General features: G+C 45.8%; 1 protein-coding gene across 5 annotated transcripts in view; it reads left to right on the plus strand.

Moving 5' to 3' along the window:
- FAM193A (family with sequence similarity 193 member A) overlaps positions 1-14387 on the plus strand; it is a 199673-nt gene that overhangs the window by 1857 nt on the left and 183429 nt on the right. The gene's annotated exons all lie outside the window — the stretch shown is intronic.

Here is a 14387-nt window from a genome sequence, read left to right on the forward strand (position 1 = left end):
TGTCGGCCTGAGCGCCCCGGGCCTGGGAGCGGGATGCTGCGGGCGGGCGGATAACGGGTCCTGCGGCGCCGCGCTTGCCGGGGTCCCGGGGCAGGGCGGCAGGTGGGCCGTGCTCGGCGTGACGCGGTCTCTGTCACTTTCTTGAGAGGAGAACCTGAGCAGAGGCGGCGGGAGGGCGACACCGGGGCCGCGGCTCAAGGCGACGGGATGGTCCGCAGACTGGAGCAGCCCCTGAACGGGCGGGGACGGCTCCCGGGTGCAGCTCCGCGCACGGCGCTTCGCCTTCCGCTGGACCCAGCGGGTGATGTCCGCGAGGCCCGGGCTTCTGTCGTGGAGCCTCGCCCGCTGCAGCAGCTCCAGAGCGACTGCGATTCCAGGGATGAGCAAAGCTGCCCTTTCGCTCCCAGGCCTTTGAAATGTTTCTCTCTGTCCGTCTTCGTTATGCTCTGCGCGTGATGATTGAGAAAGGCCTCCCGGAAGTTTTCCTTTGGTCCTCCTGTGTGGTTATTTGAAATCTACCTGACAGCCACCTGGAGCTGGCAGCCCTGGTCCCTCCTCCCCCGCTTTGTTAAGTTTTCAAGGGTGTTTAGTGGTCTGGTTACTCAGGTATGTATTTAGGGTTCGAACTTAAGGAATTTGAAAGGTGTTTTTTTAAGTTTTGTTTATGAAGATAGCTAGCACACATAGCACCTACCAATTATGGATTCCTGCCACTTTTATTCAACCGTTGGTCACAACATTTTAGAGGGTACAGTATTTATAAGGGGGTATGCAATTGGCGCAGTCATTTCCAGTTATCCCATTGTCTCCTGAAAGAGAATAGATGTTTAAAAGTTGCGTTCTTATAACGTTATTTGAACTCTTAAATTATGTAGTTTTAAAGGCATTGCAATTAAAAACGAAATAAGCATTGGGAGTATTTTTGTGCTAAATCATGACAGAAATTGTTCTTTTTTTTTTTTTTTTTTTTTTTGAGACGGAGTCTCGCTCTGTCGCCCAGGCTGGAGTGCAATTATGGGACTATCTCAGCTCACTGTAACCTCCGCCTCCCGGGTTCAAGCGATTCTCCTGCCTCAGCCTCTCAAGTAGCTGGGACTACACGCATGTGCCACCATGTCCGGCTAATTTTTGTAGAGACAGGGTTTCACCATGTTGGCCAGGCTGGTCTCGAACTCCGGACCTCAGGTGATCCTCCCGCCTCGGCTTCCCAAAGTGCTGGGATTACAGGTGTAAGCCACCGCCCCCCGCCGTTTTTATTATTATTATATTGTTACATTAGGGTCTTGGGCCGTAGTGCTGGACTTCAGTCTCCCGAGATTGCCCTCATCCAGTATCCTGTGATCAAAACAGGCTGGAGATCAAAACAGGCTGTAGTTCTTGAGATCAAAGATGAGGCGGGAGCGTTTGGATCATTGGGGTTTTTAAGGGCAGTGTTTGCTGCTGTCGGGAAGGATAGGGTGGGGGGTTTGACTGTGCATATCCTTACAAAAAATATTGATAATTTTTGCTGTAGCTGGTTGTGAAACACATTCATTTCTGTTGATTCAATAAAAACCAGTTGGTGGCACAATAAAATTCTTAGGTTTAGTCTTTCATACCGTTTCAAGTTTTAATAATTCACATTTGCTTTGTAATACTTAGGTGAAATATAACTTTATTATTATTTTTATTTATTTATTTTTTCTGAGACAGAGTCTTACTCTGTCTGTTGCCCAGGCTGGAGTGCAGTGGTGCAATCTTGGCACACTGTAACCTCCGTTTCCTGGGTTCAAGCGATTCCCCTGCCTAAGCCTTCCAAGTAATTGGGTCTACAGGTGCCTGCCACCATGCCTGGCTAATTTTTTTTGTATTTTTAGTAGAGACGGGGATTCACAAAGTTGGGCAGGCTGGTCTTGAAGTCCTGACCTCGTAATCCACCTGCTTTGGCCTCTCAAAGTGCTGGAATTACAGGTGTGAGCCACCATGCCCGGCCCTACCTTTATTATTTTTGTCACATTATTCAAAATCAGATAACTGTATGCATATTATTATTATTACTATTATCTTGCTAAGTTGCCCAGGCTGGCCTTGAGCTTGTGGTGTCAAGCGATCCCTCTCATCTTAGTTTTACTAATGGATTAGGGTACAGACCCTTGCCACTGTGCCCACCTGAGTATTATTTTTGACAGGACCGTGATATTCTGTTAAACTGGTATGCATTAGGGTTGTTGTTTTAAAAGAGACATGGTCTCTCTCTGTTGCATAGGCTAGAGTACAGTTGGCATGGTCATAGCTCACTGTAACCTCAAATTTCTGGACTAAGTAATCCTTCCAAGTAGCTGGGACTCTAGGTATGTGCCACCATGCCTGGATAATTTTTTCTTTTAATATAGAGACAGAGTCTCACTATGTTACCCAGGCTGGTCTTGAATTCTTGACCTCAAGCTATCCTCTCATCTCTGCCTCCCAAAGTGCTGGGATTACAGGCGTGAGCCACTGCACCTGGCCTATGGCTTTTGACCATAACCCACTCTTAAGAAATAAAATCTGTTAAGATCTAGGAAGCGTACACATAAATACAAACAACAAAAATTTCACAAAATATTTTAGGGCCAGGCATGGTGGCTCATGCCTGTAATTCCAGCACTTTGGGAGGCCGAGGTGGGTGGATTACCTGAGGTCAGGAGTTCCTCAGCCTGGCTGACAGATGATGAAACCCCAGAGATGGTGAAACCCTGTCTCTACTAAAAATACAAAAATTAGCCGGACATGATGGTGTGCACTTGTAATCCCAGCTACTCAGGAGACTGAGGCAGGAGAATTGCTTGAATCTGGGAGACGGAGGTTGCAGTGAGCTGAGATCTAGCCATTGCACTCCTGCCTGGGCAATAAGAGTGAAACTCTGTCTCAGAAAAAAAAAAAAAAAAAAAAAAAAATCTCATTGTGGCTAACACGGTGAGACCTCGTCTCTACTAAAAATACAAACAATTAGCCAGGCGTGGTGGCGGGCGCCTGTAGTCCCAGCTACTCCGGAGGCTGAGGCAGGAGAATGGCATGAACCCGGGAGGCTGAGCTTGCAGTGAGCCGAGATGGCACCACTGCACTCCAGCCTCGGTGACAGTGAGACTCCGTCTCAAAAAAACGAACAAATGAACAAAAACAAACAAAAAAAACTGGCGGGGTGGGGTGGCTCACGCCTGTAATCCCAGCACTTTGGGAGGCTGAGACAGGTGGATCACCTGAGGTCAGGAGTTCAAGACCAGCCTGGCCAATGTGATGAAACCCCATCTCTACTAAAAATACAAAGATTAGCCGGGAATAGTGGTGGATGCCTGTCATCGCAGCTACTCTGGACACTGAGGCAGTAGAATTGCTTGAACCTGGGAGGCAGAGGTTACAGTGAGTCCAGATTGCGCCACTGCACTCTAGCCCAGGCGACAGTGCAAGACTCCGTCTCAAAAAAAAAAGAAAAAAGAAAAAAGGCCAGGCGCAGTGGCTCACACCTGTAATCCCAACACTTTGGGAAGCCGGAGCAGAAGGATCAGCTGAGGTCGGGAGTTTGAGACCAGACTAACCAACATGGAGAAACCCTATCTCTACTAAAAATACAAAATTAATTGGGCGTGGTGACGCACGTCTGTAATCCTAGCTACTCTGGAGGCTGAGGCAGGAGAATCGCTTGAACCTGGGAGGTGGAGATTGTCGTGAGCCGAGATTGTGCTATTGCACTCCAGCCTGGGCAACAAGGGCAAAACTCTGTCTCAAAAAAGCAAAACAAAAAACAAACAAAATATTTAAATACTTTTCTGATCTTTTCTATTCCATGTAGTCTCATTAATACAATCTGTTTTATAGTTCACAGAATTAGTTCATTGTGTATTTTTTTGTTTCTGAGATGGAGTCTCGCTCTGTCTCCAGCCTGGAGTGCAGTGGCGTGATCTTGACTCACTGCAGTCTCCACCTCCCGGGTTCAAGCGATTCTCCCACCTCAGCCTCCTGAGTAGCTGGGACTACAGGCGCCTGCCACCACACTCAGCTAATTTTTGTATTTTTAGTAGAGACAGGGTTTCACCACGTTGGCCAGGATGGTCTCTATCTCTTGACCTTGTGATCCACCCACCTTGGCCTTCCAGAGTGCTGGTATTACAGGTGTGAGCCATTGCAGCTTCTTTGTTATGTACTGTTGAGTTGTGTGCTGCACCTTGACAGTTGCTTTTACTGTATTTTAAGCTTTTAAAATATGCCCCCATCTTGGATGGTATTTTATTTTATTTTTTTACTTTTGAGACAGAGTCTTGCTCTGTTGCCTAGGCTGGAGTGCAGTGGTGCCATCTTAGCTCACTGCAACTTCTGCCTCCTGAGTTCAAGTGATTCTCCTCCCTCAGCCTCCCGAGTAGCTGGGACTACAGGAGTGCATTACCACACCTGGCTGATTTTTTTTTTTTTTGAGATGGAGTCTCACTCTCTTGCCCCAGCTGGAGTGCAGTGGGGTGATCTTAGCTTACTGCAACGTCTGCCTCCTGGGTTCAAGTGATTTTCCTGCCTCAGCCTCCTGAGTACCCTCCTGGAATTACAGGCACGTGTCACCATGCCTGGCTGATTTTTGTATTTTAATAGAGACGGGGTTTCACCACGTTGGTCTAGAACTCCTGACCTCGTGATCTGCATGCCTTGGCCTCCCAAAGTGCTGGGATTACAGGCGTGAGCAGCCGCACCCGGCCATTTTTTATATTTTTAGTAGAGACAGGGTTTCACCATGTTGGACAGGCTGGTCTCGAACTCCTGACCTCAAGTGATCTATCTACCTGCTCGGCCTCCGAAAGTGCTGGAATTACAGGCATGAGCCACTGCACCTGGCCGATATTTTAAACTGTTAAAGCTGTCTTTAGTTTTTAAGTTTCTTTGTAAGTATTTTAATAATTGTTCATTAAAGAAAGTCTTTGTGGTAATTGGGGTAAAATATTCTTGACACAGATCACAGAAAGTCTTAATGTAATTCTGAAGCTTCTGAATTGTTTCCCCACAGATGGTGAGCTTTTTGGAATACCTTGTATGGTGCAAAATGGCACCCAAAACAATGTCAGCAAGAAACAGTGAGTGGGTTCTGGTCCTATGCTTCCCAGGGGGGCTTTCTGAGTCCCGGCAAGCAGCCTCTACACTCTGTAGTCACCAAGCCAGAAGGTGGATAAGAGAGAGGGCAGAGTGGAAGGAGTGTCCTGATTTTCAGGAGTGGTCGCAGTCCCACTGTCCTGTGTGCTGGACACAGCACTATGTGTTATACCCAGGACCACCTTCATCGAGGTGGCTGCTGAGCCAAGGAGGCTGTTGTTTCTGCATGTGGGTAGCTTCAGCAAAGGAGGAGGGGCTGGGTGCGGTGGCTCAAGCCTGTAATCCCAGCACTTTGGGAGGCCGAGACGGGTGGATCACGAGGTCAGGAGATTGAGACCATCCTGGCTAACACGGTGAAACCCCGTCTCTACTAAAAAATACAAAAAACGAGCCAGGCGAGGTGGCGGGTGCCTGTAGTCCCAGCTACTCGGGAGGCTGAGGCAGGAGAATGGCGTGAACCCAGGAGGCGGAGCTTGCAGTGAGCTGAGATCCGGCTACTGCACTCCAGCCTGGGCGACAGAGCGAGACTCCGCCTCAAAAAAAAAAAAAAAAAAACAAAGGAGGAGGACATGGGAGGAGCAGGAAAACAAAACTTAGCTTATCAGGTCTTTGACCCAAATCAGAACTCTTATACACAAAGCTTGAACCACAAATTCGATAGGCTCTGTTCTGTGGGCAAGGTATCAACCTTGCACTACCTCAGTTTTCTTTTTCTTTTTTTTTGAGATGGAGTCTCGCTCTGTTGCCCGGGCTGGAGTGCAGTGGTATGATCTCAGCTCACTGCAGCCTCCGCCTCCTAGGTTCAAGTGATTCTCCTGCCTCAGTCTCCCAGGTAATACAAAACTTAGCCAGGCGCAATGGCATATGCCTGTAATCATAGCTACTCAGGAGGCTAAGGCAGGAGAATTGCTTGAACCCGGAAGGTGGAGCTTGCAGTGAGCTGAGATTGTGCCACTGCACTCCAGCCTGGGTGACAGAGCTAGACTCTATCTCAAAAAACAAAAACAAAAAAAATTTTTTTTTTTGTAAAGATGGGAGTCCCACTGTGTTGCCCAAACAGATCTCAAACTCCTGGGCTCAAGCAATCCTCCCACCTTGGCCTCCCAAAGTTTTGGGATTATAGGTGTAAGCCACTGTCCCAGCCAAAATTGAATGTTGAAAATCTGAATTTTAACAACTGTAGGTTCACATATCTACTACCACAATCAGGATACAGTACGGTTTAATTGTTCACAAAAACTCCCTCATGTTATAGTTATACTCTCCCCAACTCCTAAAGTGTTGGCAGCCATTACTCTGTTACTTGGTATGATTTTATCTTTTGGATGAGTCCTATAAATGGACTCATACAGCGTGTAGTCTTTTCAGGAAGGTTTATTTCACTCAGTATAATGACTGAGAGTCATCCAAGTTGTTGCATGTATCAGTAGCTTGTTCTTTTTTACTGCTGTGTAGTATTCTGTTGTGTAAATGTACCACTGTTTGTCCATTTTTCCATTGGTGGACATTGGGGTTGTTTTCAGGTTTTGGTGATTATAAGCAGAGTTGCTGTAAACATGTCTATAAAGGATTTTTGTGTGAAAGTGAATTTCAGTTTTCTAGGTGAATACCAAGGAGTAGGAGCTGGTCATATGGGAACATTTTGTGAAACCGCCAAACTGTTATCCAGAGTGGATATACCATTTTGCCTACTCACAGCAATGTCTGAGAGTTCTAGTTGCTCTGCTAGCACTTGAGATTTTCTGTTGTTTTTGCCTACACTATTATTATTATTAATATTTTTTAGTAGAGGTGGGGTTTCGCCATGTTGCCCAGGCTGGTCTCAAACTCCTGAGCTCAGGCAGTCTGCCTGTCTGGCCTCCCAAAGTGCTAGGATTACAGGTGTAAGCCCTGGCCTAAACTATTTTTTAAAAAACTCGTTTTGTGGGCCGGGTGTGGTGGCTCATGCCTGTAATCCCAGCACTTTGGGAGGCCGAGGCAGGCGGATCACTGGAGATCAGGAGTTTGAGACCAGCCCAGTCAAGGTGTTGAAACCCCGTCTCTACTAAAAATACAAAAAGTAGCCGGTTGTGGTGGCACACACCTGTAATTCCAGCTACTTGGGAAGTTAAGTTGAGGCAGGAGACTCACTTGAACCTGGGAGGTGAAGGTTGCTATGAGCCGAGATTGCCCCACTGCACTCCAGCCTGGGCAACAAGATGGAGACTCTGTCTCAAAAAAAAAAAAAATTCTTTTTGTGGAAATGGGGTCTCACTGTGTTGCCCAGGCTGGTGTCTTACCTTCTGGGCTCCAGTGATCCTCCCACCTTGGTTTCCCAGTGTTGGGATTACAGGTGTGAGCCACAGCACCCAGCCTTAAACTACATATTAGTTTATAATTCCTGACCTTAATATATATATGTATGTGTGTGTGTGTGTGTATTTTTTTTTTTTTTTTGGAAGTGGAGTCTCACCCTGTCACCCAGGCTGGAGTGCAGTGGTGCGATCTTGGCTCACTGCAACCTCTGCCTCCCAGGTTCAAGCGATTCTCCTGCCTCAGCCTTCCCAGTAGCTAGGATTACAGATGTGCGCCACCACACCCGGCTAATTTTGTACTTCTAGTAGAGATGGGGTTTCACCATGTTGGCCAGGCTGGTCTCGAACTCTTGATCTTAAGTGATCTGCCCACCTTGGACTCCCAAAATGCTGGGGTTACAGGCGTGAGCCACTGAGCCTGGCCTCTTAATACTGTAATAAATAGGTCTGTAGTGGTATCATAGTTTTAATTTGCATTTCCCTGGTGCCTAATAATATTGAACATGTTTCCTGTGTTTATATGCCATTCCTGTATCCTCTTGGGAGAAGTGTTTTATCAAGACTTTGCCTGTTTTTCTTTTTTTAACTTTTTTTTTTTTTTTGAGACGAAGTCTCACTCTTATCCCCCAGGCTGGAGTACAGGCACGATCTGAGCTCACTGCTACCTCCATCTCCTGGGTTCAAGTGATTCTCCTGCTTCAGCCTCCCCAGTAGCTGGGATTACAGGTGCCTGCCACCACGCCCGGCTACTTTTTGTATTTTTGGTAGACACAGGCTTCACCATGTTGGCCAGGCTGGTCTTGAACCCCTGACTTCAGATGATCCACCTGCCTCGGCCTCCCAAAATACTGGGATTTCAGGCGTGAGCCACCGTGCCTGGCCTACTTTGCCTATTTTTTGAAAGTTCTCCATGATTCTGAATTCAAATCCTTTGTCACATATAATTTGCCAACATTTTCTTCACCTCTGTGGCTTATCTTTTTATTGAGACAGTGTTTCATTCTGTCACCCAGGCTGGAGTGTGATGGCATGATCTTGGCTCACTGCAACTTCCGCCTCCCAGATTCAAGTGATTCTCATGCCTCAGCCTCCTGACTAGCTGGAGTTACAGGGGTACACCACCACGCCTAGCTAATTTTTGTAGTTTTAGTGGAGATGGGGTTTCACCATGTTGGCCATGCTAGTCTTGAACTCCTGACCTCAAGTGATCTAACTGCTTCAGCCTCCCAAAGTGCTGGGATTATAGGTGTGAGCCACCACACCCAGCCTGTTAACTGTTTTTTTGCAGAGAAAAAAAAAAATTAATGTGAATGAAGTTCATTTTACCAATTTTTTATTTTATGGATCATGGTTTTGGTGTCATTTGTAAGATCTCTGTTTTAGCTCAAGATTATGAAGATTTTTTTCCCTCTATGTTTTCTTCTAAAAGTTTTATAGTTAACTTTTTTTTTTTTTTTTGGTGAGACGGAGTCTCATTCTGTCGCCCAGGCTGGAGTGTAGTGATGTGATCTTAGCTCACTGCAACCTGTGCCTCCCAATTTAAGTGATTCTTGTGACTCAGCCTCCTCAGTAACTGGAATTACAGGCGTGTGCCATCATGCCTGGCTAATTTTTGTATTTTTAGTAGAGACGGTATTTCGCCATGTTGGCCATGCTGGTCTTGAACTCCTGACCTTAAGTGATCAGCCGACTTTGGCCTCCCAAAGTGCTGGGATACAGGTGTGAGCCACTACACCCAACCTGTGAACCGGTTTTTTGCGGAGAAAAAAAAAATTAATGTGAATGAAGTTCAATTTATTAATTTTTCTATGTGGATTATGGTTTTGGTGTCATTTCTAAGATCTCTATTTTAGCTCCAGGTTATAATGATTTTTTCCTTCTGTGTTTTCTTCTAAAAATTTTATAGTTTTACTTTTTTTTTTTTTTCTGAGATAGAGTCTCGCTCTGTTGCCCAGGCTGGGGTGCAGTGGCACCATCTCGGCTCATTGCAACCTCTGCCTCCCAGGTTCAAGCGATTCTTCTGCCTCAGCCTCCCAAGTAGCTGTGACTACAGGTGTGTGCCATAGCACCTGTCTAATTTTTGTATTTTTGGTAGAGATGGGGTTTCACCATATTGGCCAGGCTGGTCTCGAGCTCCTTGTGATCTGCCCTCCTTGGCCTCCAAAGTGCTGGGATTACAGGCGTGAGCCACTGTGCCTGTCAGTTTTTTTTTTTTTTTTTTTTTTTGAGAGAGAGAGAGAGAAATATTATATATATATATATTTATTTATTTATTTTGAGATGAGTCTCACTCTGTTGCCCAAGCTGGAGTGCAGTGGCGTGATCTCTGCTCACTGTAAGCTCTGCCTCCCGGGTTCACGCTATTCTCCTGCCTCAGCCTCCCAAGTAGCTGGAACTACAGGCACTCACCACCACGCCCGGTTAATTTTATATATATATATATATATATATTTTTTTTTTTTTTTTTTTTTTTTTTTGAGAGGGAGTCTGGCTCTGTCGCCCAGGCTGGAGGTCAGTGGCCGGATCTCAGCTCACTGCAAGCTCCGCCTCCCGGGTTTACCCCATTCTCCTGCCTCAGCCTCCCAAGTAGCTGGGACTACAGGCGCCCGCCACCTCGCCCAGCTAGCTTTTTGTATTTTTTAGTAGAGACGGGGTTTCACCGTGTTAGCCAGGATGGTCTCGAACTCCTGACCTCGTGATCCGCCCGTCTCGGCCTCCCAAAGTGCTGGGATTACAGGCTTGAGCCACCGCGCCCGGCCAATTTTTTATATTTTTAGTAGAGACGGGGTTTCACCATGTTAGCCAGGATGGTCTCGATCTCCTGACCTCGTGATCTACCCGCCTCAGCCTCCCAAAGTGCTGGGATTACAGGGATGACTTCTCCTTTGACCTACAGTTTATTTAGAAGTTGATATGGTTTGGCTGTGTTCCCACCCAAATCTTGAATTGTGGCTCCCACAGTTCTCGTGTGTTGTGGGAGGGACCTGGTGGCAGGTAATTGAATCATGTATGTAGGTCTTTCCCCTGCTTTGCTCCTTGATAGTAAGTCTTACGAGATCTGATGGTTCTGTGAGTGACAGTTTCCCTGGGCAAGCTCTTTCTCTTTGCTTGCCACCATCCATGTAAGACCTGACTTGTTCCTCCTTGCCTTCCACCGTGATTGTGAGGCCTCCCCAGCCATGTGGAACTCGAGTCTCGCTCTGTGGCCCGGGCTGGAGTGCAGTGGTGCAATCTCGGCTCACTGCAAGCTTCGCCTCCCGGGTTTACGCCATTCTCCTGCCTCAGCCTCCTGAGTAGCTGGGACTACAGGCGCCCGCCACCTCGTCCGGCTGATTTTTTGTGTATTTTTTTAGTAGAGACGGGATATCACCATGTTGGCCAGGATGGTCTCGATCTCCTGACCTTGTGATCTGCCCGCCTTGGCCTCCGGAAATGCTGGGGTTACAGGTGTGAGCCACTGCTCCTGGCCAGAACTCTTTTTAAACTTCTTTTTCTTCCCAGTGTCGGGTATGTCTTCATCAGCAGTGTGAAAATGAATTAATACAGAAGTGTACTGTTTATTTCTGTATCTCTCCCATTTATTTATTTATTTATTTATTTATTTATTTATTTATTTATTTATTTATTTATTTGAGACAGGGTCTTACTCTAATCCAGGCTGGAGTGCAGTGGCATGATCTCGGCTCACTGCAACCTCTGCCTCCTGGGTTCAAGTGATTCTCCTGCCTCAGCCTCCCTAGTAGCTGGGATTACAGGTGCCTGCCACCGTGCCCAGTTAAGTGTTGTATTTTTAGTAGAGGCAGGGTTGCACCATGTTGGCCAGGGTGGTCTTGACCTCCTGACCTCGTGATTTGCCCGCCTCGGCCTCCCAAAGTGCTGGGATTACAGTCTTGAAGCCACTGTGTCTGGCCACCTGTATCTCTCTATTACTGAATTCTTGTCTGATTTGTACCATTATAGTCAGAGATCATTCTTTTTATGATCTAAAATTTTTCAAAAAATTTAAGGTTTTATGGTCTGTTTAGGTGAATGCATATACACTTAAAAATGTATGTACTACTATTATTAGGTGTTTTCTGAATGTCAGTTAGATCCAGTTGGCTGATAGTTTTATTTTGGTTGATGGTTTTGTTCGCTTCTATATTCTTGCTGAGTTTTTGTCTACTAGTTCTTTTGATTGCTAAGAGAGGAATGCAGTCTCTGCCTAAAATTGTAGATTTGTTCACTTTTCCTTACAGTTTATTTAGTTTTTGCTTCATGTACGTTTGAAGCTGTGTTTGGTGCATATACATTTAGGATTGTTAGGTCTTGGTGAATTGACCTTTTTGTCATTTAAGCTGTATCCCTCATCCTTGGTAGTTTCCTTGTCTCTGAAGTCGCTTTTGTCTGATACTACTAATATAGCCTCTCCAGCTTTCTGCTAATTAACATTCGCATGTTATATTTTTTCTATCTTTTTGCTTTAAACCTATTTATATTATTTGAAATGAATTTCCTGTACATAACTGCCTGATTAATTTTCATTAATTATGCTTATTCATATTTTCATTTTAAATTGTAATGTGGGCCGGGCGTGGTGGCTCAAGCCTGTAATCCCAGCACTTCGGGAGGCCGAGACGGGCGGATCACAAGGTCAGGAGATCGAGACCATCCTGGCTAACATGGTGAAACCCCGTCTCTACTAAAAAAATAAAAAAAAACTAGCCGGGCGAGGTGGCGGGTGCCTATAGTCCCAGCTACTCGGGAGGCTGAGGCAGGAGAATGGCGTGAACCCGAAAGGCGGAGCTTGCAGTGAGCTGAGATCCGGCCACTGCACTCCAATTTGGGCGACAGAGCGAGACTCCGTCTCAAAAAAAAAAAAAAAAATTGTAATGTGTATGTGAAATATACTTATTGGAGACCTCTTTTCCTGGCTTAATTACTAATTTAATATTTATTTGTTGCTATTATAGGATGCTGCTTTGAATTGTATTTGATAAAGTTCTCTTTACTAGACTTTTTGACCCTGTAAGCTTTGTAAACTGATTTGCTAGATTACGTGAACATGGTGACACGAGCCATCTTCATTTTAGGGTTTGACCAGTATGAGTTCAAATCATAGGCCTCTATATGCCATGGGCCTCTATAACATTTATTTTGTTTTTACTATAGAAGTAAGTTTCAGCTGGGCTCAGTGGCTCACACCTGTAATCCCAATACTTTAGGAGGCTAGAGATAAATATGTAAATCCCAAAAACATATAAAAATCTGTAACTTAGGCCGGGCGCGGTGGCTCAAGCCTGTAATCCCAGCACTTTGGGAGGCCGAGACGGGAGGATCACAAGGTCAGGAGATCGAGACCATCCTGGCGAACACAGTGAAACCCCGTCTCTACTAAAAATACAAAAAACTAGCCGGGCGAGGTGGCGGGCGCCTGTAGTCCCAGCTACTTGGGAGGCTGAGGCAGGAGAATGGCGGGAGCCTGAGAGGCGGAGCTTGCAGTGAGCTGAGATCCGGCCACTGCACTCCAGCCTGGGTGACAGAGCAAGACTCCGCCTCAAAAAAAAAAAAAAATCTGTAACTTAGTGACCAAATTCTAGATAATATTGGGGTCCAACCGATTATGAAAACTTACTTTATTTTAATGGAATTAGCAGCTGGGTGCAGTGGTTTACAGCCATAATCCTAACACTTTGGAAGGCCAAAGTAGGAGGATCCCTTGAGCCCAGGATTTTGAGACCAGGCTGGGCAACATAGTGAGACACTGTTTTTTTTGAGATGGAGTTTTGCTTTTGTTGCCCAGGCTGTAGTGTCATGGCCTGATCTCGGCTCACTGTAACCTCCGTCTCTTGGGTTCAGGCGATTCCCCTGCCTCAGCCTCCCAAGTAGCTGGGATTACAGGCATGTGCCACCACGCCTGGATGATTTTGTATGTTTAACAAAGGTGGGGTTTCACCATATTGGTCAGGCTAGTCTTGAATGCCTGATCTCAGGTGATCCGTACGCCTTGTCCTCCCAAAGTGCCAGGGTTACAGGCGTGAGCCACTGTGCCTGGCCAGTGAGGTATTGTCTTTTTTTTTTTTTTTTTTTTGAGATGGAGTCTCACTCTGTTGCCAGGCTGGAGTGCAGTGGCGCGATCTCGGCTTGCTGCGATCTCCACCTCCCAGGTTCAAGTGATTCCCCTGCCTTAGTGTCCTGAGTAGCTGGGACTACAGGTGTGCACCAGCACACCTGGCTAATTTTGTGTATTTTAGTAGAGATGGGGTTTTACCATGTTGGCCAGGATGGTCTCCATCTCCTGACCTCGCGATCCACCTATCTCAGCCTCCCGAAGTGCTGAGATTACAGGTGTGAGTCACCATGCCCAGTTGAGATACTGTCTTTACAAAATAAAAGAAATGAGCCAGATGTGGTAGTGTGCACCCATAGTTCTAGCTACTCAGGAGGCTGATGTGGGGGGATCACTTGAGCCCGGGAGGTCGAGACTGCAATGAGCTGCAGTCGTGCCACAGCACTCCCACCTGAGTGACAGAACAAGACCCTGTCTCAAAAAAAGAAATGTTTCAATTTCTAAACTACCTTGGAATAATTCCAATAATGTTTGTGGTATAGAATTACTGCTTGTTGTTTTCCTAAGGAAATTGACTTTTTCCCTTACATATGTTAATAGATGGTGATGTCAAGAACATTTTTCTCTTGAATATTTTGAACACAGTATTAGATACAACTTGAAACTGAATGAGAGGTTGTAGAATCCAATTCCTTTGGCACAGGATTTTTAAAAATAAACATTTTATTTTAGAATAATTTTAGATTTACAGAAAAGTCACCAAGATAGTACACTACCCCATTACCTGCAGGGGATACATCCCAAGACCCCCACTGGATGCCTGAAACTGCAGATAATACTCAAACCTAATATATACAGTGTTTTTCCTATAGGTAATACCTTTACCATAGGTAAAGCTTAATTTGTAAATTAGGCACAGTAAGAGATTAACAAAAATAACTAACAATAAATAGGAT

Source organism: Rhinopithecus roxellana, chromosome 2 (genome assembly GCF_007565055.1).
Source record: "Rhinopithecus roxellana isolate Shanxi Qingling chromosome 2, ASM756505v1, whole genome shotgun sequence".
Classification (NCBI taxonomy): Eukaryota; Metazoa; Chordata; class Mammalia; order Primates; family Cercopithecidae; genus Rhinopithecus; species Rhinopithecus roxellana.